Genomic DNA, 23,605 nt, shown 5'->3' with positions numbered 1-23,605 from the left:
TCTTTGCGGCTTTTATTGCCGCGGCATATGCCCTTAGGAAGGACACAAACCGTGCTCGATTTGGCTCGCTTGGGTCCGAGCGCCACACGCTCTCTAGTTCCCTCTTCCTTCGCTTCATCGCTGCCAGCTCCTCAGTGAACCAAGGAGCTGGTTTAGCTCGGTTACTTGAGAGGGGACGTTCCGGAGCGATCCTGTCAATTGCCCTGGTCATCTCCCCATTCCAGAGAGCGACCAAGGCCTCGACATGGTCGCCTACCGAGGTGGCGGGAAAATCCCCAAGAGCCGTCAGGAATCCATTCGGATCCATAAGCCTCCTGGGGCGGACCATCTTAATGGGTCCTCCACCTTTGTGGAGGTTAGGGGGGGCAGTGAGCCTAAATCTGATCAGGAAGTGGTCGGTCCATGGCAACGGAGTGTCCAGTCAATGTAATTTATATCCTAGCAGAGGATCCAAGGTGGTTTATATCAAATTAAAACAAAGTACAGCTAAAATATATTAATACAAAAATTCCTTTAAAATCAAGAAACATTTATATTAAAACCACACAAAACACTTTAAAATGCATTTAAAGCATAATAAAAAGATAGAAGCACTGCAACCCCATCAAAATCCCCTTTTGCCATATAAATTCAGAGCCAAAGACCTGCCTAAATAAAAAAAATGTGTGCCAGTGTAAAAAGGGCCAACCCAACCTTCCATGAGAGGTAGTCCTTCAGCCTAGGAGTAGCCATTGAGAAGGTTCTCTCCTGTGCCCTCACCAAATGTGTGGAACAAAGAGAAAACTCTCCCCCAGAGATCTTAAAGCTGAGGCCAGCTCATATAAAGCCATTCACAACTTCTGGAAGATGCAGTCTGGAAGGGTTAGTTTAGGACAGAGCAGATCCAATCCATTTTTGATGCAGTAGCTGTTCTTTATATCCTTCTTGCAGGAGAGAATAGACAGGCAGGAGAGGACAGGAGAGAATAGACAGGCAAGGAAAATCAACTGCACACATAAGGCTGGTTCAATACAGAGGGGTTTATGAATATCAGACATGGTAAATCAGGGACAGAAAAACATCACTGGGAATACACCAAATGCCTTTTATGAAAATTATATTCTTTGAGTTTGCTGCTCACCATATATTAATAGTGTATAATGTACCTCTACTTTCGTTGTATAATTTCCCAAAGAAGGATTTATCTTCACAACACGTTGGGCTAAATAAATATGTTTACGTGTGACTGGAAGCTCTCTCTCTCTTCTTTTCCTCAAAGCAACTGATACCTGCAAGTCAACTCTCACAATGGAAAGACTAACTAGCTCAGTGGGAGAGTATATGTTTTGTAGGCAGCCAAAAAGGCCTTATTTTCTGTCTCTGGCATTTCCAGGTAAGGCTGAGAAAGACTCTTGCTCAAAGCTCTGGAGAGCTGCCTGTGTAAGCAACCTTGAGCTAGGTCAAGTCTAATAGCCTGATTCAGTACAAGGCAGGTTGTGCTCCTGTGTCTCCTGCTATGAAGCTAGCTGCTATTCCTAGGCACAGATTGGAAATATTTATTCCTCCCCTTCCCCCCATTATAACCTCTGATCCCACAGCCAATGGCTATTCTGGCTGGATTATTATGGGAGCAGCAATCCCAAAAAGAGACCAAGCTCCAACCACTAACAGTACAACAATTGTAACAGTAACCATTCTCCACACCATGATTGAACCTCTTTGGATGGAAAACTGATACACTGTCCTGACCAAAAATTGTGTGTTTAGGTCTCATCACCCCTCAGACACACAAAAGGGAACTAAGAGTGCCAGGTTTAAAACTGGAGCTGGTTCCCGTCCCTTGAATGATGTGTAAAACAGGCATGGGCAAACTTGGGCCCTCCAGGTATTTTGGACTTCAACTCCCACAAGTGGAGAGTTGAAGTTCAAAACACCTGGAGGATCCAAGTTTGCCCATACCTGGTGTAGAAGAATACATTTTAGCAGGTGATGCTTGTCATATAGCAGGCCTCCCATATTCAAATCGTTTGAGTGTCGGGCTACAACTCTGGAGACAGTAATTCAAATCCCCACTTGGCCATGAAGCCCACTAAGTGTCTTTTGGAAAGTCACATTCTCTCAGGATCAGAAAAAAGCAAACTTTTTTTTAACAAATCTTGCTACCCCCCCCCCCCCCCCCTTCCCAGTGATAGAATAGCCTTACAGTTGGCATAGGTCAGAAACAATTTGAAAACATGCAACAATATTGATACCATGATTTTGCTTAAACTACAGCTCAGAGGAAAGCAGGGTGCTTCTATCCATGTGATAAAAACTACTGGCTTACTATGTTGTAACTCTGGAACCTGTTGCTTTCTCAAAATTATTGGAGAATAGCTCCCTCATATCCATGTCTATTGGCTGTTCTAGCTGGATTTGATGTGAACTGAAGTCTAGCAACTTCTGGAGGGCCATATATCTTACTGCTGAACAACACAAAAGAGGTCAAAGAGTATAGGAGTTTAATAGGACTGAGTCTGGCACTCCCTTTCTTTCAGAAGCCTTGCCTGCACCATGACCAAAAGCTCTGTTTCCAGCACTGAATAAGAAGATAATCTCACATACTCACAACCCCTCCCCCCATACACACACACACACACACACACACAAAACTGAATTGATGTGATCCCTGGTGGGGAGAAATCATTCAGTTGCAGTGTACATGCTTTATATCCAAAACACTATATACCAGTTTTTATCCCTAGTACAGCTAGTTTTCAGGCAGCAAATAAATGGTACAAAAGACCATGTGCCTGAAGCCCCAGACAATCAGTTGCAAACAATGCTCAGTATACAAAACATTTAGCATCATATCAGGCAGAGTGATTGGCAATTAGCCTCCTAGACATTGTTGGAATGCAATTCACCACCCTGGCTGTGCTGGAAGGGCTAGTGCAAGTTGTTGCCCAACATCATCTAAAGGCCAGGAGCCCCCGATGGCACAATGGGCTAAACCCTTGTGTCAGCAGGATTGCTGACCAACAGATCAGCAGTTCGAATCCGATGAGTGGGTTGAGCTCCCTCTGTCAGCTCCATCTCCCCATGCAGGGACATGAGAGAAGCCTCCTGCAAGGCTTGTAAAACGTCAAAACATACATGCATCCCCTGGGCAACGTCCTTGCAGATGGCCAATTCTCTCACACCAGTTTATCAAGTCGCTCCTGACACACTCACAAAAAAAAAAAAAGAAATCTAGAAGCCACATATCCTCCACGATTATGGTAAAAGCAGCTTCCTTCATTTCTAGAGGAGAATGTGTCCTATGTATTAGTTGCTAGGCAAGACCGTTTATTAGTTGCTAGACAGTTCATATAAGTGTGATATGAAATATTGAATATTCCACATAAAACAGTCACAATACATACAATCTGGCAAACCAGGGGGAAATTTTAAAGCAGTCATTTTCCCTGCTAAGGGGAAAAGCTGCTGAATTCATCTTCATGGGAGGTTTTAAAATGGCAATTGAGTGGCCATCTGTCAGGGATGTTCCTGTAATGACAGTGGGTTCAACTAGATGATCCTTGGGATCCCTTCCAACTCTAGGATTCCTTGGTTATTTTGCAAAACTGGGGTGTTTTTAATGTGACAGAATAATGCACTCCAGAACAGCTGCATCACCTGGTACACCAAATAAACTAAAATATTTGCAATCACTGTTCTCTTAGGCTATTTTAAGGCTATTTAAGCAGACATGACCAAAAGCGACCATAACATAATGATTAATGATGATTAATAGTCCAAAAAACACAAGAATACTGCTTTCTTTGGGAAACTCTCCGAACTGGCTCCCCAGCCTATAATTTGACTGCATATATGGGTCAGAGGCAGCCCCATGGACTGGGCGTTGAAAGTCCTGGCACTGGCAGAGTTTTTATAGACCTGAAGAAGAACACCCTGAGACATAAATCCTTTGGAAGGCTGAAAGGAAGAGGGAGAGGATGTTGGGAACGAGATAATGACCAGGCGGGAAGCAGGGTGTAGAAGTGAATGATGATGACCTTTTATTGTTGTTTAAGCAATGCTTATATAGGTTTTGGTGCTCTTCAGCAAAGTCTGCATAGCAACAGTGAAGGATTACATAACTGCCAAGCGATTGGTTAGACTCTCAAGGGTGAGGTAATCTACAGGTGAGGTCAGCTACAGGCGATGTCATCCTTCCTGTCTTCAAGGGTAATGTCCATATATGGTCAGTGGGGTAGGAACAGTGTATGTGTCTGGGGAGTATGGCCTGTCTTTAGTCCTATGTCATGATGTCCTGTATACTTGGCCAAAATGGTGTGAAGCATTAGTGTCAGGGGTCTGAAATCCACCATGTCCACATGGAGGTATGGCGTGCCAATCCCTCTGTGGTACATAGCCATTTCTGCACCTCTGTATTGGGGACACAATGGTGTCTCTCTTGCATAAGGGACATAATAATGTCATCACTCCTTTACATCACTCCTTCATCTCCCCCTTTTTTGTTTTTTTTTTAACAATTTGTACGTATAAAGGACATCATGTTTAGGAGGGGCTTATAGGGGCTGTGGCTGGTAAAGCTGTCACAGGGATGGGATGTATTGAATGTGGCAGCATATAATCAAACAGCCAGTCAATAGTAAAGCAATTTGAACTGTTTTTGTAGTCGACAGGAAGTCAGGTCATGTATTAGGATATCACTTTGAGGTGGAGGGGAAAGGTCAGCAGAGCGTGAGGCTAGCAAGAAGCTTATAACAATGGGATATATAGTAGCAGATTATTATATAGCCATCAATAGTTGTGTAGAGTAAACAAATTGGATAATAAAAGTTTTATCAAGCAGGTACAGGTTTTGCTTAAAATGTTAAGCTAAGTCATTAAAAAACAACATGCATAAGTATTTTGTTGAAATATTTGTGAGATTTGAAACAATATATAGAATAGACAGGAAGGTGAATGGAGTTTTGAAGGCCTTGGTGTCACGTCATATTTCCAGAGACAAATGTAGTGAGCAGGAATCCAAAGCGCTTGATTTAAGAAGTAAAGTTCATAGGTTTATGACAGCTGAAGCAGGAACTCTTGGTTTTTGGCAGGGGGTTGGACTGGATGGCCCATGAGGTCTCCTTTAACTCCTTGGCTCTAGGCGATGAGGGGGGCTGGGCCTTTTTACTCCGGATCTGGCAACCTGTATCAAAGGGAGTAGAAGGGGGTAGGGAGAGGGAAATGCTTCTGGATCCTGGTAACGAGAGAAGAATCAGATAACATTAAATTCAAATGATTAATGGTAAATAACACGTATAGGAAGGCCATTGCTGGAAAGCGAAAGGAGCAGGCAACAAGACCAGGGGGCTGACTCCCCCTTTTGTTTGTTTTGTGTGTGAGAAGAAGCAGATGGTTTTATAAAGGTATGATTTGAACGCTCAGCAATTTTGTTTTGTGTGGCCATCGTATGGAATGTTAAAGATGTGTAGGAAGAGTAGAACGTTGTAAGCGTAGCGCTGTAATAAGAGGGTTTGGTGGTAGTTTTTATTGTAGGAGGGACCCTCATGAATGTAAAGGTATAAAGAAAGTGGTTGATGTTGAAATGACTGTTGTAGTTAGGAGTTTATTAACTGTGATATTTTATTGAGGATGGGGTGTTTATGAAACACCTGTTGATTGTATGTAGATAGTTTGTAAGTTTGTCATGAGTATATAGGGATGGCTTGGAGACAGAAAACTGTCTGTGATGAAGAGATCAGGTTAACTGAACATCTTAAAAAAAAACTGAGTGTGTTAAACCCAGGTCAATAATGGGAAGCCATGGTTAACCTTTAGTATTAGGATGGTATGGATGTAAAATTTTTGGAACTGATGTAGAGTTATAAAAGGAAAAAAGCAGTTTTAGAATCTTTAAGGTTAAGGTAAAGAATAGATTTGACCAAAGTAGAAAAATGTTGTATTAAAATCTTTAGGGAATGTATTTTGAGCAATGTTATGGGTAAGTGGTTTTAATCTGTTGAAATATATGTGGATGAGTGAGGCAATGAGCAACAGTAAAGCTGTTGGAAAACTTTAGTGATTGTGTAATGAGAAATGGATAATAGGTTTTGTAGTTTGAGGATGAAAAGGCATGACTTTTATAGGGCTGTGTTGTGTTATAGAGGAAGGATTGTGGTAGCTATGAATCAATCAATCAATGATTTATTATGGTCTTTGACCAGCATAGTATAGAGTGGGCATCGGTGTGTAAGGAAGGGAATTGTAGTTTTTAAGTATTAGGCATGAAAGCAGAATGAAAGCATATTTAAAAACATCTTATAATATAATCAAGCATAAATCAAAAGGTAAACAATCATGAATCAAAAAAGTCATTTTAAAAGACAAAAGAAAGGGAGGAGGCATTGGTGTGTGTGTGTGTGTGTGTTTAGATCTCAAAGCCTGGCCGTTCCTGGGACGGCTAGCTCTTTCCTGTGGAATGTACGGCCCCCCCGATTTGGGCAGCGTGTCTCGGCTTGGAAAGGGGAGAGACTCTGATGGATTTTAGTGTGTAAGGTAGATATGATGTGTGAATAAAGCAATAAATGTCTGGTTTTAAGTATCGTTTTGTTAATTTTTAAATGTGGGTAACGAATAGGGGTGTGTGTCTGTCTGTAAGAAGTGAGTGTTGATTTTATTTAATGATAGAATGTTTAAATCTAGTGAAAGCTGAGATCAGACTTTTAAAATGTTGATTGTAGCGTGTTGTGTTTGATAGGGCATGTGTTGTCAACTAATGTTTTGTAAGAAGTGTGTTTTTGTGAAGCTGATTTATCTGTAAGTATCAGATGAAAGGCATGGAAACCAAGCATGTAATTGTTTAGGTGTGATTAAAATTTAAGATTGTATGAGTTGAATGTAGTGTAATTTGAGTTTTATATATAAGTAACCCTTTAAAATGAAAGGGACAAGAAGTTTTGTGTGTCAAGTTTGGTTTAATGCCATTGTTGGTGGAGTTTAGAATGTGTTTGAGTTGTGAACTATAGATTTTAAGAAGCACAACTCTTGATTATGAAATCAACACCAATTTTGTCAGTATTTAAATTGTTGTATATGGGTATGTGTATCAAATTTGATTAAGTAAATGAAAGTCTGTTTTGTATGTAAGACATTTTTATCACAATTTATGACAGTAGGAAACTTATAATTATGAAACAATAACAATGAGTAAAATTATAACTATGAAATAGCAATAACAATGAAAACAATCTCAAACAATCTCTCAGTTGAGGGTTAGTATAACATAAAGAACTATCTTAAAGAGTTGTAGTGGCTTTTATTATCTTTTATAATTAATCAATATTGTTCAGCATTAAAGGAGATGAAATTTGACAATTTTTAGAGGACTGTGTATTGTCTATTTTTATCAAAGATAAAACTTTGAAAGCTTTTTTATCAAAACACTCTTTTAAAAAGAATGAGGACTCTCTATATAGCTGTTTGATTTAGATTATATATGTAATATAACCCTGGAACTTCTGATTAAACAGAAGTTTATTTTGAAAATCATTTTGTAAGAAATTTAATGACAGTATATACGGGAGCTTTATGTTTTGTTGAATGGAAATGCTTTAATGTTGTCTTTTGGAGAGAGGGGTTGTTAAACTGTCTTATCAATGATATATTAAGAAGAGTGAGGAATTTGTGACCTGATAGAGGTCTATCCAGACGTGGTATAGGCACTGTTTATTTATGTAACTCCCCCTGCAAAAGCATGTGTCTTTTCAGACTCAAAATCTGGGAGGTGAATTATGATATTGATGATTGTTTGATGATCAATGGATTGTTCAACCCCACATGTTTCGGGGTCAAATGACATTATGGGAAGCTCTGGTCGGCCAGCTGTTTTAATGAATGTGTCGGAGCCATAAATTAGATCTGGAATCATGGCTGTTGTGTTTTGAATGTGGACAGTCGAGGATATAGCTTCCTCGAATCCTGCCATGTCAAGAAGGGTTGTGGTGATGTTTTCTCGGCCCCCAGCATTCTGAATGGTCTGAGGAATCATGTCTCTCAGTGGCTGGGGCTGTAACAACTTCTCAAGATTTGGCTGTTTATTTTCGAGAGAAGTAGAGGGGAGATTTGGATCGGCGGGGGATGATTTAAAAGCAAAGACACATGAAGGCAGGATAGGGAGGGCTAGCTGTGGACATTCTGTCTCTAGTGGGGTAAAAAGAGGATTTATGATCTGAGTTGGAAGAGGCTGACTCGCGACCGGAGCCACGGGTGGGCAATTATCTGTCACTCCCAGGAGAGTGATTGTTTCACAACATTGCTTCCACAGGGACAATTGTTGAATTGTCCCCTGGGGTTTTTCATGAAAGGTTTGCCCTATCCGGACCCAATCCGATGGGTTCCATGAACCTCCTTCTGGGTACCATAAACAATGATACCTGATTTCTCCAAGTAAATCTTCTACCTGGCCCTGGTTTACTTCAAAATACCCTGCCTGTTTTAACAACCTGTACAGTTCTTGTGCATGCCGCAGCTGCGAAACTGACATACTTAATCCCATAACTTACGATTTGTGGGAGTGAGAAAACTCACTGAAGGGTGCGCACCTTGTAGCTATTCCAGCGGTAAGCATGGGATGCCTGGATCTTATCACGTCGGGGTCACCAGATGTTGGGAACGAGATAATGACCAGGCGGGAAGCAGGGTGTAGAAGTGAATGATGATGACCTTTTATTGTTGTTTAAGCAATGCTTATATAGGTTTTGGTGCTCTTCAGCAAAGTCTGCATAGCAACAGTGAAGGATTACATAACTGCCAAGCGATTGGTTAGACTCTCAAGGGTGAGGTAATCTACAGGTGAGGTCAGCTACAGGCGATGTCATCCTTCCTGTCTTCAAGGGTAATGTCCATATATGGTCAGTGGGGTAGGAACAGTGTATGTGTCTGGGGAGTATGGCCTGTCTTTAGTCCTATGTCATGATGTCCTGTATACTTGGCCAAAATGGTGTGAAGCATTAGTGTCAGGGGTCTGAAATCCACCATGTCCACATGGAGGTATGGCGTGCCAATCCCTCTGTGGTACATAGCCATTTCTGCACTCTGTGCTGGGGACACAATGGTGTCTCTCTTGCATAAGGGACATAATAATGTCATCACTCCTTTACATCACTCCTTCAAGAGGAAGCGTTGGCTATGGAGAAGCTGGCCTAAGTGAGGAAATGCAGACCTAATTAATCCATGACAGGTGGACAAATGGAAACAAATCTCTAGATGAATGGCAATACTGGGTAACAAAGTGGAAGGGCAGCATATATTAAAATGTAGAGGCCAGGAACTTGCTTCAGTTCTGTGATAGGGTAAAAATAGTTGCACATGTAGTTTGGCTTTCTCATGGGCTGCATAAGTGAAGGCCGTAGTGAGGCCTATTTTCCACAAGTATGTGCACACATGCAGAAACGCACATACACAGAGAGCTATCTTTCACACACACATTTTTCATCCACTTCACAACAGAGAAGCCCAAGGCTCATTTCACATCGAGTTGCACAACTGAGATCCAGATTAGCGAGAAGTGTATTGGGACTTGGTTAGAAGTTTGTGTTCTCAAATATACAGAGACCTCACATTTTTTGTGTTCTTCTTAATTATTGCTGTTACTGTTCCACTGGTTTCTCTGAAAAGGGGAAGAAAGAGTTACTTCTTAACATAGATTTTGCAGCTTAGTTCATGGGTAGCTGCCTGTCAAACATGATTCCCCAATCTGTCTAGTTTTTTTTTTGGGGGGGGGGGGCACGTCTGTTATTATACAGTATTTTGAATTGCTGTTTCATTTCTGGGCAGCCTAACTCTAACCCTAACCCTTTAACCATAAATATTGACTTTATCTTATCCCCTATACCAGGCCTGGGTAAACCTTGGCCCTCCAGGTATTTTGGACTTCAGCTCCCACAATTCCTAATAGCCTACCAGCTGTTAGGAATTGTGGGGTTGAAATCCAAAACACCCAGAGGGCCCAAGTTTGCCCAGGCCTGCCCTATACCATTCCTCAGTACATGGATAGGGGCTCAAGGTCTTCTCCAACATAAGAAATATTCTTGATGCAAAGGCTATAATTTGCTGAAGAGACTTTCAGTGGCAAATGGAGTAAGAACTCAAAGGGGAAGGCGAGAAGAGGCAGAAAGGATCATTTCAGTGTTAACTCCTGAAGATAATAAAGAAAACTTGGCATTCTGGATTCTGAGTTTACTGTCTTCTTCCCCTTCAGAGCCCCAAACATCTTGAAGTCAACTCCAACATATGGCAACTCTTTCATGGGGTGGTCTTATCAAGCTTTCTACTCGGGAGATTTATCCCTGCCTTCCTCTCAGGCTAAGGGGGTGTAACTTCCCCAAGGTTACCTAATGGGTTTCCATGGCTGGGTGGGGATTTGAACCCTAGTCTCCTGGAGCTGCAGTTTTAACACTCCAATGGCTATACCATGCTGTCTTGATTAAACTTTAGCCAATGCATAAATATGGAATTATCACTTCAGGAATATTGACAACTAATGCTGGTTCATTTTTTTGTAACCTCCATGAGCAATGAGTGTAGAGTTGGGAATCTTGTGATCCTCCAGATTTGACTGGATTGCAGTTCTCAGCATTCCATGGCATTGGATATGCTGGCTAAGACTACCTGGGTTAGCAGTCCAAACCTACTTGGAAAGTTGTACAATTTCCAACCTTGAGTTAATGGAGTTTTCCCATTTGTCCCAGTTTTGTGGGGGAGTCCCAATTAATTATCTGTCAACTAATTTTTTCAATTCTTTTAAAAATGTTCACATTTCTTTTCCCTTCTAGCCCTTTAGCCTTTGTCCTCAGCGGATTTCAATTGCTGCAAACTGAGTTAAAAATGCAAAAGTAGTTTGCACTGAAATCACACTGCAGGGGAGACAGTTGAGGAAAGAAAAGCCAAAATTGCACCGTGTTTCCAATAGACTCAGGCAAAAGCAAAAAAGCCGAGCCCCCTCTTACTTTTTTGTTTTTCCTCATCAAAAACTTTAATTATCTTGACCACACTCTGAAGATGCTTGGCCACACTTTCCACAGTTTTCACCTGTAAAAAATTGAAGGATATGGAATATAGTACAAAATATCTATCAAAGGCACAATTTCCCTAGCCCTGCTGTAAAGGCATTTATAGTCTGACTGGGCCTGCATAATTCAACTTCATCTCCCTTTTATATCCCTCAGTCATCAACCTCAGTCCTTTCATTCAAGCCTGCTTCATGTTTTGATTCTGCATGAAGCAAGCACAGCTAGAAGTAAAGCCTTTACACAATTTGTTCCACTGCTGAAAAATGGTTTCCCTCCCTACCTACTTCCTAAGGTATTTTGTGCCCCCACCATCCCAGCTTTTAGGAGACATTTCAAGGCACATCTTTTCCATTTGGCCTTTGGTTTTGCCAGCTACTCCTTTTAGCCTTTTCAGATGAACGCTGTGCGCTATATATATATATATATATATAGAGAGAGAGAGAGAGAGAGAGAGAGAGAGAGAGAGAGTTTTCACTGCTCATTCTGTAAGCTGGCCAGAAGTTTGGAAAAATGGTCTAAAACGCTGTAAAGAAATTATTTTCTGTTGTGGCTCAGCCTGTCTGGAAGGCTGGTTTCCTTCAGATAATACCAGAAAATAGGGACCTGTCCAGTCTTATTGCTAGTCCTAGACTCACTCTGTGCTGTGCTACAGTTTATTCAAAGTGCACTCATTCATCTGAATGGAAACGTGATAGCCATGTATAAATATGTGAGGGGAAGTCATAGGGAGGAGGGAGCAAGCTTGTTTTCTGCTGCCCTGGAGACTAGGATGCAATGGAACAATGGTATCAAACTACAATAAAGGAGATTCCACCTGAACATGAGGAAGAACATCCTAACTGCGAGAGCTGTTCAGCAGTGGAACTCTCTACCCCAAAGTGTGGTGGAGGTACCTTCTATGGAGGCTTTTAAACAGAGGCTGGATGGCCATCTGTTGGGGTGGTTTGAACACAATTGTCCTGCTTCTTGGCAAGGGGTTGGACTAGATGACCCACGAGGTCTCTACCAACTCTATGATTTTATTATTCTTTGAGATTGATTTCTGAGGAAATTTGTATGGGATTGCATCACCAGAATCAGTCCTTGTTGTTCCAGTCATCATTTTGCCGAAGCCAGCATCTCACCTCACTATCTTAACTCTCCTCTTAACCCTTCATAACCCTTCCTCCAGATAAACCACTGAAAAATTGGATAACCCTTCCTCCATAAGGAAGGGTTCCTGCATAACCCTCCAGATAAGCCAATGAAAAATTGGATATTAGTTTGAAAGTTGGGGGACTGGGGTGGGGGACACTGCATTACTAAATTCTCCTTTAAATTAAAAAAAAAAACCCGATTTCTACCTGGCACATAGATGTAGAGATGGGCTGTCTTTTTAAAGAAAGGCACGAGAGCCCAAGTGGCTTCCTTTCCATTCATAAGGTCCCATGGTCCCTGTCCAACATCTCCATTTAAACTGGGATCAGGAAACAGGCCGTAAGAAAGGTCTCTGACAGAGAGCAAATCGTTATTGTGGTAAAATCTAGTCAGAATAGAGAGTTTGGCCACCAATACATTTGGTGGCATTATCAAGTATCTTCATAACATACTGCATTGTCTGCATCGATCTCAATCATGTAGTTATTAATTGCTGTTGAATTACCTTTGACTTATGGTGACTATATGAATGAGAGATTTCAGTCATCAGCATCTCTGTTCAGATCCTGCAAACTTGGCCATGGCTTCCTTGATTGTGTTTATCCGCCTGTAGTACAGTCTTCCTCTTTTCCTTCCAATTTATCTGACATTGTTACTTTGTCTAACAAGCCATGGCTTTTTAAAAAAAACCAATTTTCAAGCTATAGATATACATAGTCATTCCTTTGTATAAACAGATTCTGAATCTATGGATACAAAGGAATGACTATATATTTATGGATGATCCTTATTTTTGTGTCAAATTATATATCTTAACCTAGGCAGGACTACATAACTGCCTATGACTGCAAACTGAATATAGCACATCTCTGAATTACAGTTTCACATTTTGCATATATATACTGTTGTGGATAGCTTGGGAAGTCAGAATGAGATGCTGGTGGAAGGCTCAGTGGACGAGCTGGAGCTCAGCTGTGTCCAGCAGCTCCCTCACAAGTGCAAGCGATTTCCTCTGAGCAGGTTGCGGAAATGTTAACTGTTCCAGCTTTTGTGGACCTGTGAAAAGAGAGGTCTCAGCTGCGCATGCCCTCAAGATTAGCTGAGAAACAACAGGTAACACCTGTGGATTTTGGATTTAAGGATTTAAAAGTGGCATCTTGTTATTGGCTGCAACGTCAGTTCTAGAAGCAATGACTTTGAACTTTTGCTATTTTGTGTTCCTGAACTCTAGATTTACCTTGGACTTTGGATTACATTCAACCGTGAACTCTGAGCTCCCTGGTATTTGGCTTATGACCTTGGAACAGACATTTAGCATATCTCTTGTGTATCCTGCCAAGGTTTGCATCTCTGTTGGACTTTCGGCTGTTGACTCTGCTAGTATTTGGGGGACCGGCCTTATGACACTGCTATGTTGAACAGGACAGGTTAAGACATTTTGCTACTGGGAAAGGACCAGATGGTACTCCTTCCTTATTACCATGCACCTAAGGCAACTGGATTGGTGGCTGAATCCATATCCAACACTGGTAAAAGAAGAGGATTACAAACACATACCTGAGGGCAGCAAGCTAGTTATAAGACAGACCATGAGCCATTTATAGCTCTGTCCTCCAACAGAGGATTGGCTGGGAGCGATCAGAGGAAATGTTAAAGGTGATTGTATCTGTAATGGCTCAAAGTGCCTCCTCCCAGAGCTTGCCTCACTTAGCCTAATAGTAGAGCTGGCCCTAATCTCTCCACGTTCTTACATCTTGGGATCAGAAAAAGGCAGAAATTATAAGCAGCAAACATTTACATGTTCCCACTGTGACTGGAATGGCAAACTTTAGCAGCCTAAATGGATTTTTTGTACTTACCTTGCTGCATTGCTATTAGGTAGCAGGGGCAGACAAAATATTTTTGCACAAATGCTCCTAAAATAATTGTTCCTCTTACTATTTGACTTTGAAGGTAGCCAAGAATTGGCCTTTGGACATTTATTGAGTGTGATAGATTTGCAACAGGGTGCAGGAGAATTTGAAAAGGTGAGTCTAATAATGCATTCCAATTGCCAGTTTCCATGTTTTCTTGCATTGTGAAGTGGTATTAGAATTACAAAACAGTCCATCCAGTTGGGCAGAGAATTGTGTGGCCCTCCAAATGTCACTGAACTGCAGCTCTCAACAAACTTCTCAACTGGCTATGATGGTTACTGGTATTAAAGTTCAACAACATGTGGACAAATTCCTAACCCTGCTGTAGAGGCTATAGGAGGGAGGCAGAAATGGAGAGATAATGGGTTTTCTTACCAGTGTTCTGGCCAGATTTTACCTGGATTCTATACATGTAACATGACACTGGTTTGGGTCATGGCTTCCATGAAGAAATTGCACTGTGTCACCTTGTCCTTAACAATTCTGATACATGGGAGGGATTAAACATGGCAACTGTAGGCTGAGAGGACATCAGCCAGTGCAAATTGCTTCCCTGGCATGGAACGATCTGAGGGTTGCTCAGAACTGTCCACATTCCTGTTGCTTATATTCTTGCAGTTTTGGCAGGACACACAAGGAATGGAGGGGCCCAAGGGGAAAAAAAAATCACATCCTACCATGTTTTAGCCACCAAATATGGTTCAAAATTGTCCATCCAATTTTAAAGCTTTTATTTTAGTAAGTCTCTAGTCCTTATGGGAGCCAAAATATGAATGTGGAGAATGTGGAGACACTCTTCTTTGAAATTGTTTTGAATAAAGCATTTTGTCCCTGCCTTTCAGGTGCAAGGGAAGGGCAAGTGAGGAATGGAAGCAGCAGAGTGCACAAAACAAGAGTGGGTGCTCTGTAGGAGCAAGGAGAGAGGGAAGGGAATAGGGGGGGGGGAAGGTAAGTGAGAAGTGAGAACACAAGAAGCAAGTGAGAGTCCACTGCAAGGGAGAACTGTCAGGTGAGGGAGAAATAGGAAGGAAAGGAGAGATATCAGTGTGAGTGGCAAAGTAAGAGAAGTACGAGAAGTATGAATTACAAGGTGAGGTGAGATTAATAACAGGAGGGAAGAGAGAGTTAGCAGGGTAAATGATGGATTGGCAGAAGATGAGGGAAGACTCAAACGTCTGGTGTGGATGGCAGCATAAAAGAATAAAAAATTTAATGGAAAAAATTAATAAAGATTATTTTAAAACAAACAAAGAAGAAAGAGAAGGACACAAATGAAGCCAGGGAGGGATGGGGAAGGAGGGAATGTGGCTGAGAGCTGAAATAATAGGTTGCAAGAAGCAAGGGCAGGATGCCATGGGTGAGGTGAAGTGATGGAAGGAGGAGAGAAGGAAAAGTGAGGATTGTGAGTGGTGGAGTGAACAAAGCAATGGAGGGATGTTCTGTCAGCACACAAAGTGAATTAGAGGGAATTAGAGGGGGAAAAGATGTGAGAGTTGCAGTACAAGAAGCAAAGGGGGGAGGGGAGGAGGAAGTTGCAGTATTGTAGGAAAATGCAAGAATTAATGTGCTGAATTTGCAGAATTAGAAAGCATATTTGAATAATTTGCATAATTAGAACAATATTTAGAAAAAATGACCAGATTTTGAGAAGGTGCAATTAATTAGGACCTTATCACACTAGAGAATGAATCCACTTTAAATCCGGTTCCTTCCTCCTGCAGAATTCTGGGATTTGTAGTTTAGGGAGGAGCCTTTAACAGCCTCACTAAACTATAAACCCCAGAATTCTGCAGGAGGCAGAAATCGGATTTAAAGTGAATTCATTTTCTAGTGTAATGAAGTAGAAAGAAGCAAGGCTGTTCATAATAGGGAGAAGACTTGGAGAGCTCTCATTCATAGGGTAATCACAAGTTGAGACTGACTTAAAAGAGATTAAAATATATGGGGAGATTGATGTGGGGCTGGGGGTGTTGTTTCGCTTTTTTACTTAAAATTTCTGAATTCACTAGTCAGCATGAACTGTGCTGGCTATGGAAACTCTTGGAATGATTATCCCAAATTGTAACCTTTACAAGTTCTGCACATATAGGAGGAGATATGAGGCAGCTGTTCCAGATCCAGCCATGAGGCCTTGGCCAAAGACTTGGCTACTGATCAATAGTTCCAAACTCTTTCCTTAGACTAAACAGGCCTGGTTCTATTCCACCACAGCCACTTTCTGACACCTCAGGGAGGAAGGAAAGGATGTTCAGCTTTCCAAAGAAAGTCTGAAGCCAGAGATAGGAAGCATAGCAGCAGGTGGGGAAGAACAACCTGAGCAGCACTTGGAGGGAGAATTTTCCAAAGATGATGTCAATGTCTCCTTGGCTTCCGAATGGCCCAGGCTTTGCCCCTGCCAACTTGGAGCAGAGTGAGGCAGCAGAGCAGAGGGCGGCAGGCAGCGCTATGCCACACGAACAGGCACTGGGCCCAAAAAGCCTCCCTTTTCCAAAGCTCGTCAATCACCTAGGGGGAAAACACTGCCATTTTCCCCAAATCAGAGCAATTTTCCCAAATTAGCAGAGACTTTGTTGTTATTACCCCCATCCATCCCATGTTTCCCCTTCGGTGATGGATCACATAAGAGTGGCCTAGCCAATTAACAGAGCTACTCCCCGGTGGAGAACTGGGGAGGGTGCCAGGTTAACTCTTTCAGCATCAGAGGGGCACGCAGAAGGTCTTGGCTGGCATTTGTGCTCCACAAAAGCCTCTTTTGTCTCTGCAGTTGCCAATTGGAAAGGAGAAGAAGGATTCTGGGCTAGCATCTGATGTGACTTTGTTTGCTATCAGGGAGGGACCATTTGTACTTTTTGTTTAAACCCTATACAGCCACAATTTTTGCAAATGCTCTATAAATGTTTTGAATCTATTGAAACCAAACAGCTTTAAAAAAAACTATGCTCTTTGCCAGGACTAAGAATGAATGTGGATTTTTATCAAATAGGAGACTATAATTTTCTCCTTCCTCAGAATCACTGTCACATGAAGGTATCAATTTGCAGAGCATGTCCGAGACATCTGATCGGAGGATGTTTGTTTCCACCTGTGGCACAACCCAGCATTTTTCTTCATCTTCATGCCAGAAGCAAAAGTACCTCAGCAAGAAGCTGATTTTGGTCACAAAGTTAAAGAATGTGTGTTAACTTCCCTCTCCCAATGGCACTACAGTTTCTGTTGCAAGAGGGATAGGGAACCTGCAATCCAGAGGAGGCATGCAAGCCATTTCCATCTTTTTATACCTGTAGAGCACCTACTAACAGCACCACAACTGCTATCTTAATTTATTAAAAATTGACTAAAAACAAAGATATTCCTTTGCCAGGTAGTGTGATTCCCTTGTAAAACAAAATATCAGTTTCATAGAAAATTTTAAACAAGCAAAAAAATATAGCGATGTTTGTTTATATCAGAAATAAATTTGTGGTTACTTCCTAATTTCAGTGACATGCCCTGGCAAGAGAAGGATGCATCTCACCGCAAGTACCAGCAAGAGAAGGAGGCTGGTCCCAGAACATGAAAGGTACTCTCTCCTGCATTGCACAAAAGCTACAATTGAATGCATTAAGCCCTGAGCAACTTGAACAAACAGTTGTAGGCAAACCTGGCAGTTACCTATAGGTGACATTCCTTATAGTAAGACTTCACAGCACAATCCTACCATATCTATTCAGATGTGAATTGAATGGGACTTATGCCCAGGTACAAATCTGCAGGCTAAAAGTCTTAGTTTATTTCCTATCACACCCCATACTTGAGCCAATGACAAGCAGACACACAGCACTAGAACAGCACTAACCTATCTCTCCTCTTAATACCACCAATACTGAGAGAACCGCTCAACATCTTTTGTGCACTCTATTTCCGTATAACACAGAAGAGTCACTCTTCAGAGAAAGCTAATGACAATGGAAGATGCTTTACATCTGATCCTCTACTTTGGGAAATTTCCAGCAGGAACATTCTTTGTCTGTTGAATGGCAGTGAAGCCTTGGGTCACATCCTCAATAGATAACAAAACACAGACAGATTTTCAGAATATTCTACAATCACCTTATTTCAACTATAAAGGCAACCTCTGAAACAAAGATAGTTGTAAATAGACTGCATGAATCAGGCCCGTAGCCAGGATTTCGTTTCGGGGGGGGGGGGGGGGCTGAATTTTTTTCAGGGGGGGTTTCGGGGGGGGGGCTGAGTTTCGGGGGGGGCTGAGTCTGAGTGAAAGAGGGTCTATCCTAGCAAACCTTTTGTATCATTACCCCAATACCCCCATGCATATGGGATATATTGAGTATGGTGATCAGATCATGATATGAATAAACATAACAGTTTAAATAATGCACCAGTAAGGCCTTTTCGCGAACCACCATGAGAATTTCGGGGGGGGGGGGGTCTGAAGCCCCTCAAGCCCCCCTTCTGGCTACATGCCTGGCATGAATGAAAGCAGGGAGTACTGGTTTTCATTCTGCTTACCCATTTCTCAGAATCCCTGACTAAACAACAACAATGCTTTCCACAAAACTGAATCAAAGGAAGGGCTGCCTAATTTGGGAGTCCATTCTCAGTAGTGGCCAGCCAGAACTAGATGGAGGCTGTCAAGCTGAAGGGTTTTTCCACCAGCACTTGGAGGATTCTGGGAACTGGTGTTTACCAAAAGTAATTGTTTCAAGCTCTGACCTCTGTCACCTCACTTGCAAAGGTGAGTGACTGAGTAAATAACTGAGTGAAATAAAAACCTGGTAATTCCTGCCAGTGTGACAGCTATAATGTGTATGTTCAGATGAATGGGGAATAGAGCCCTTTGACTTGCTGGATGAGAGAGACAGAGAGTTGTAGGGGTATGAACCCTGGAAGACCAAGGTTCAAAACTAGGAAAGACCACTGGGTGACCATCAACAAGTCACACACTCTCAGCCTCACAGGAAACCAATGGAAATCTCTCTCTGAACAAACCGGACCAAGGAAATCCTTTGATATGTGGGTGTAAACTTGATATATGTGCACTTTAAAGTGCTATACATTCACTTTTTGGGGGATTTGGGCAGTCTGTTAATGTGCTTGTTTTTGTTATTCTTATTGTATATGCACTGAATGTTTGCCTTCTGTTGTTGGAATTTGCCCTGAGTCCCCCTGAGGAGATAGGGTGGAATATAAATATTATTATTATTATTATTATTATTATTATTATTTGATACATATGATCTTATGAGATGCCTCGTAACTCTAGAATTCTATTCTTTTTATTTGAAGAAAGGTATCTGGGTTCTTTGAAAAGAACTGATTAATAATAACGCAGCTATTGTTCTAAAAGTAACTGGGAAAAGAACAAAGAAGTATGACATCCTACTTCAGCCTTTTATTCTCTAGGATTTCCTGCCAGTTTTCTTCAAAAATCATCCATTCCAAGTCCACATCCATTTCTCCAGTGCCTTTTTCTTTGAACTCAGTCCAGCCTGAAAACATTTCTTTAGAAGCTGCAGTGCACCTGTTGACGCCTGACCTAGAATCAACTGGAGTAGGGAAGTTAAAATATGCTGGAAATAAAAAAAAATACTTTCAATCTATCAAATCCCCCTCTCTCCGCACCATTGTCATTGCCCTATCTGTAAAATGGAAGTAATATTATTTGCCTGGAATCTCAAAGAAGTTAATACTAGGTATTGCCCACGAAATATTGGAAGCTATATATCGTATCTCAGCACTGAGAACAAAGATGGATGTTAGATAGACAGATAGATATGCCTGTGATGGCACACCATTGATAAGAGTAAGTAGTACACCCATTCTTCAATTATTCTCCCTTGCTTCCTCATATGAGATCAGCTGTTGCACAGTTCCCTCTATGTTGTCCCATTTCCTGCCCCCATTCTGGCATCCTTCCTCCCACCCAGAGCAAGCTGCAAAGGGAGGCTGTTCTCACACAATCAGACCCTTTGATCAGTCAAACAGAAATGGAGGCCAGGAATGGAAGGAGGAAAGAGAATGACAGAATCAAAGAACAGTGGCCTCACTTTCTCCATGAAAGTCTTTCTTCTAGCCATGATATTTGGGTCCTTCTCCTCTGACAAATAACCCCCACCGCTCTGTTTTCAAGCACTAGGCTTAATGAGGTTGAACCTCCTGGGTCAAAGGGAATTGGCTTTTCATAAAATCCTCACTAGGCTGAGCACTGAGCCCACAAGGAAACAGTTTCTGCACATTGGCAGCAAAATATGAGCTGGTATGAAAAGATAAGGAAAAGGAACCAAGAAACTCCCTCCTTTTGGTCGTTAACACTATCAGATCCCTATTGTCACCCTACAGTGAAGATTACATAGACAACCCAGTCAGATTTGACCAGGAATGGGGTTTTTTTTAAAATGCTCTTGGTCTGCACAATACATCAAATGTAAGCTAAATCATTTCTGACTTTTTGCTGGGTCCAGTCTCTTAGCTTGCTGGGATTCACAAGGCAGAATGTAATGATTTTCTCAACTGAGAGTAAAATAACCATCCAACAGACACCTTTTATTGTTTATTTAACAGGTGTACAAGTTCTCAATTTGTCCATGTTCAAGAGTTCAGCATCTTCAGGAAAAAAAAAAAGCAAGGAGAACAAATCCTCAAGGCCAAACAGGATGGCTGGTACAAATTACTAGGGCCTATTGGTCTGGAATTATGCTGCATATACTTTTGTCTTTCTCAGTGATGCCATTACTTGTCTACTGTTTTTGAGATCCATTGTAAAATCAAAGACCTATAAATGAAATAATGAAATACAGAATGTCAACCAAATTATGTGTGCTATTTATTTATATGTTGTCTTTCTCCCAAAGCAGTTTACTTTTTTCTAGTTTCTGTTAGCAATGGTGTTAAGATTGACAGCTGTAGACCATCATTGCTGTTGTTGTTATGTACCTTCACATTGATTCTAATGGATGGCAACCATGTCCTAAGATTTTCTTGACAAGATTGTTCAGAGGAAACAGTTACATGCCCAAGGCCACCCAATGGATTTCCATCACCTAGACTGCCTCTCAGACCACTACACCACAATAGACTAGATCTCTAATGAAAATTGAGCCTTTCTGCCTTTGGTCCAGATATACACACTCCAGGTCCACAATTCCCAACAGCTCTAGCTGCCAGAGACAATGATGAGAAATGTTTGTTTTCCAATCCAACATCTGGAGGACTGCTTGACCCGCCCCCCCTTAAAGAGTCATCTTCCAGTATCTGTACCTTCACACAATCAATGTGATATCATTTCAGCTGTTGCAATTTCCTAATGATGTCTTTTCATCTTTATGGCTTGGTTAGCGCTTTCATTTTTGCTCTTAAGCTGGTTTCCAGCTGCCTTCATATGGCCTAGACATATATGTCTGCCAAAAAGTCTGCATTGATTAATCATGGCAAGACATACAGCTCTACAGGCTGGCATCGCCTCTTCTTGAGTGGTGGTTAAGCCCATCAAATTGAAATCTGGATATGTGTCTTCACTTTTCAATTCCCTGTTGGCAAGTGCATCCAGGTTCTCAGGTCATCACATGAACTGGTAGCTTCAGCCCACTGGCTACTACCATACAACAAGTCCTGTATCTAAGTTCTGTATTGAGAAGGGTGATAGTTTACCAGCTTACTACTATAGTGTATCCTTTATGCACAGAAGAAAAATCTTTTGTGGATATGGATGCTATTGCATTTTGCTAGATGGCCAACACACGTACCTCTGAATATGCTTACTCTTCTCAGGATATGTTTATTTGATAACATTAGCCATTCAAAAAGACCTTTGCAGGATTTCTCTTTTTTTCTATAGGTAACAATTGCTTCATGGGGTGTTGTTGCTTTTACTAGAATGGGTCCCCAAACTAAGGCCCGGAGGCCGGATACGGCCCTCCAAGGTCATTTGCCTGGCCCTCAGTCAGGGTCAATCTAAGCTTGAAACAACTTGAAAGCACACAACAACAATCCTATCTCATCAGCCAAAAGCAGGCCCACATTTCCCACTGAAATACTCATAAATTTATATTTGTTTAAATTGTTTTTCATTTTAATTATTGTATTGTTTTAAGTGTTTTTGCAATATAAATAAGATATGTGCAGTGTGCATAGGAATTCATTCATAGTTTTTTTTAAAATTATAATCTGACCCTCCAACAGTTTGAGGGACTGTGACCTGACCCTCTGTTTAAAAAGTTTGAGGACCCCTGTACTAGAATATCAAGGGCAGTAAGCTATTGTCTTTCCATACATCACTGATGGGAACCAATAGCTTTCCTGCTTTTTTGTGTTAGTAAATAAGCAAGTTGGGACAAAAAGTAACTTGACAGAGATGAATCCATGAAAAGCAAATGTATTTGAGTAAGAAAGACAGACAGATATTTCACATGATAATTGAGGGCTGATCAGGTGCATTGGTAGAGGACCAGTTCCTCAGGTGTTAAAAGTCTCAGAGTAGAGAATAAACAGGAGTGGAATTAAGCATGTAGGTAATTCTGAAGGTTACTTTCCATGTTTTTTCACGGATAGTTCCTCAGGCGAAGACCCTCTTATTGTTAGGGCCAGCCTCTCTGCAAAAAGGGTGCGGGGCTGCCAGCAACGTCACATTCTGCAGATGGTTACAGAGGGGAAGAGTGCAATCCTCATTCCAAAATGTCTGGCTGTAGCAGCTGTGGGTGAAGCAGCTGGAAACAGTTGGAAGAGGAAAGGGTTATAGAGGCACATATCAACACATGGGATCCAGCAGCTGCTCCATTTCCTATCAATGGTTTGCAAGCAATCCGTTCACAGTTGGAAGTTCTTCACAGAGGACGTTCTTCCTCAGAACAAATGCCACCTGGACACAAAGATATCAAGCGTATTTCTCCTCCTTGAAGTGCTTCCGAACAAAGAGACCCTATCACTACCAATTAGTACTGGATTCTTGACTCTGGAGGCCAAGGTTTGAATTCCCAATCAGTCATGAAAACCCACTGGTTGACCTTGGGCAAGACACACTATCTTAGTCCCAAAGCAAAGCAAAGGCAAATCTCCTCTGAACAAATCTTGCCAAGAAACCCATGTTATAGGGTTGTGGTAAGTCACAAATGACTCGAAGGCACTCAACAACAAACTCAAGACTAGTGATACCTTCCAACCTGACCTCCTCCACGGGTTCCTTGCATGGCCTTGGTCAAGTCCCTGTTTCTCTCACTTCCAGGTGTACAAGTGTAAAATGGACAGAACAGTGTCTGAGTTCCTTGAAGGCCATGTTTCTGCTGTCAATGTGCTAAAGAAGAGAGAAGGCAACCAGAGAGAGACATTCCTTGCAATGGATAAATGTTCTTTGGGGGCTGCCAATGTGGTCCTAGTGAAGGATTTCCTTGGAGCTTGCTCATCACATAGGTGATCCTTCCGGGCTGAGGATGATTGGCTTCCAAGGGTGGAATCTTGGTTATGGGTCCATTAGTCACTGTAGAGACCTATTCTGGATCTGCATTATCTTTCACAATGAGGACATACATTTCCAGA

At 41.7% G+C, this 23,605-nt stretch overlaps 1 long non-coding RNA gene across 8 annotated transcripts in view; it reads left to right on the top strand.

Moving 5' to 3' along the window:
• Window positions 1-20,887, top strand: part of LOC137096076 (uncharacterized) — a 37,236-nt gene extending 16,349 nt beyond the window's left edge. For 4 of the 8 annotated variants that reach the window (XR_010909236.1, XR_010909239.1, XR_010909237.1 and 1 more), the window contains 3 exons: window positions 14,115-14,188; window positions 17,558-17,636; window positions 20,639-20,887. This is a non-coding gene — a long non-coding RNA (uncharacterized lncRNA). The remainder of the gene's footprint in view (window positions 1-14,114; window positions 14,189-17,557; window positions 17,637-20,638) is intronic. The other 4 variants (XR_010909242.1, XR_010909240.1, XR_010909235.1 and 1 more) reach the window with 2 other exon arrangements.
• The last annotated feature ends 2,718 nt before the right edge of the window (window positions 20,888-23,605 follow it).

The sequence above is a fragment of the Anolis sagrei genome, chromosome 2 (genome assembly GCF_037176765.1).
Source record: "Anolis sagrei isolate rAnoSag1 chromosome 2, rAnoSag1.mat, whole genome shotgun sequence".
Lineage (NCBI taxonomy): Eukaryota > Metazoa > Chordata > Lepidosauria > Squamata > Dactyloidae > Anolis > Anolis sagrei.
This window is presented reverse-complemented; position numbering and strand designations above follow the sequence as displayed.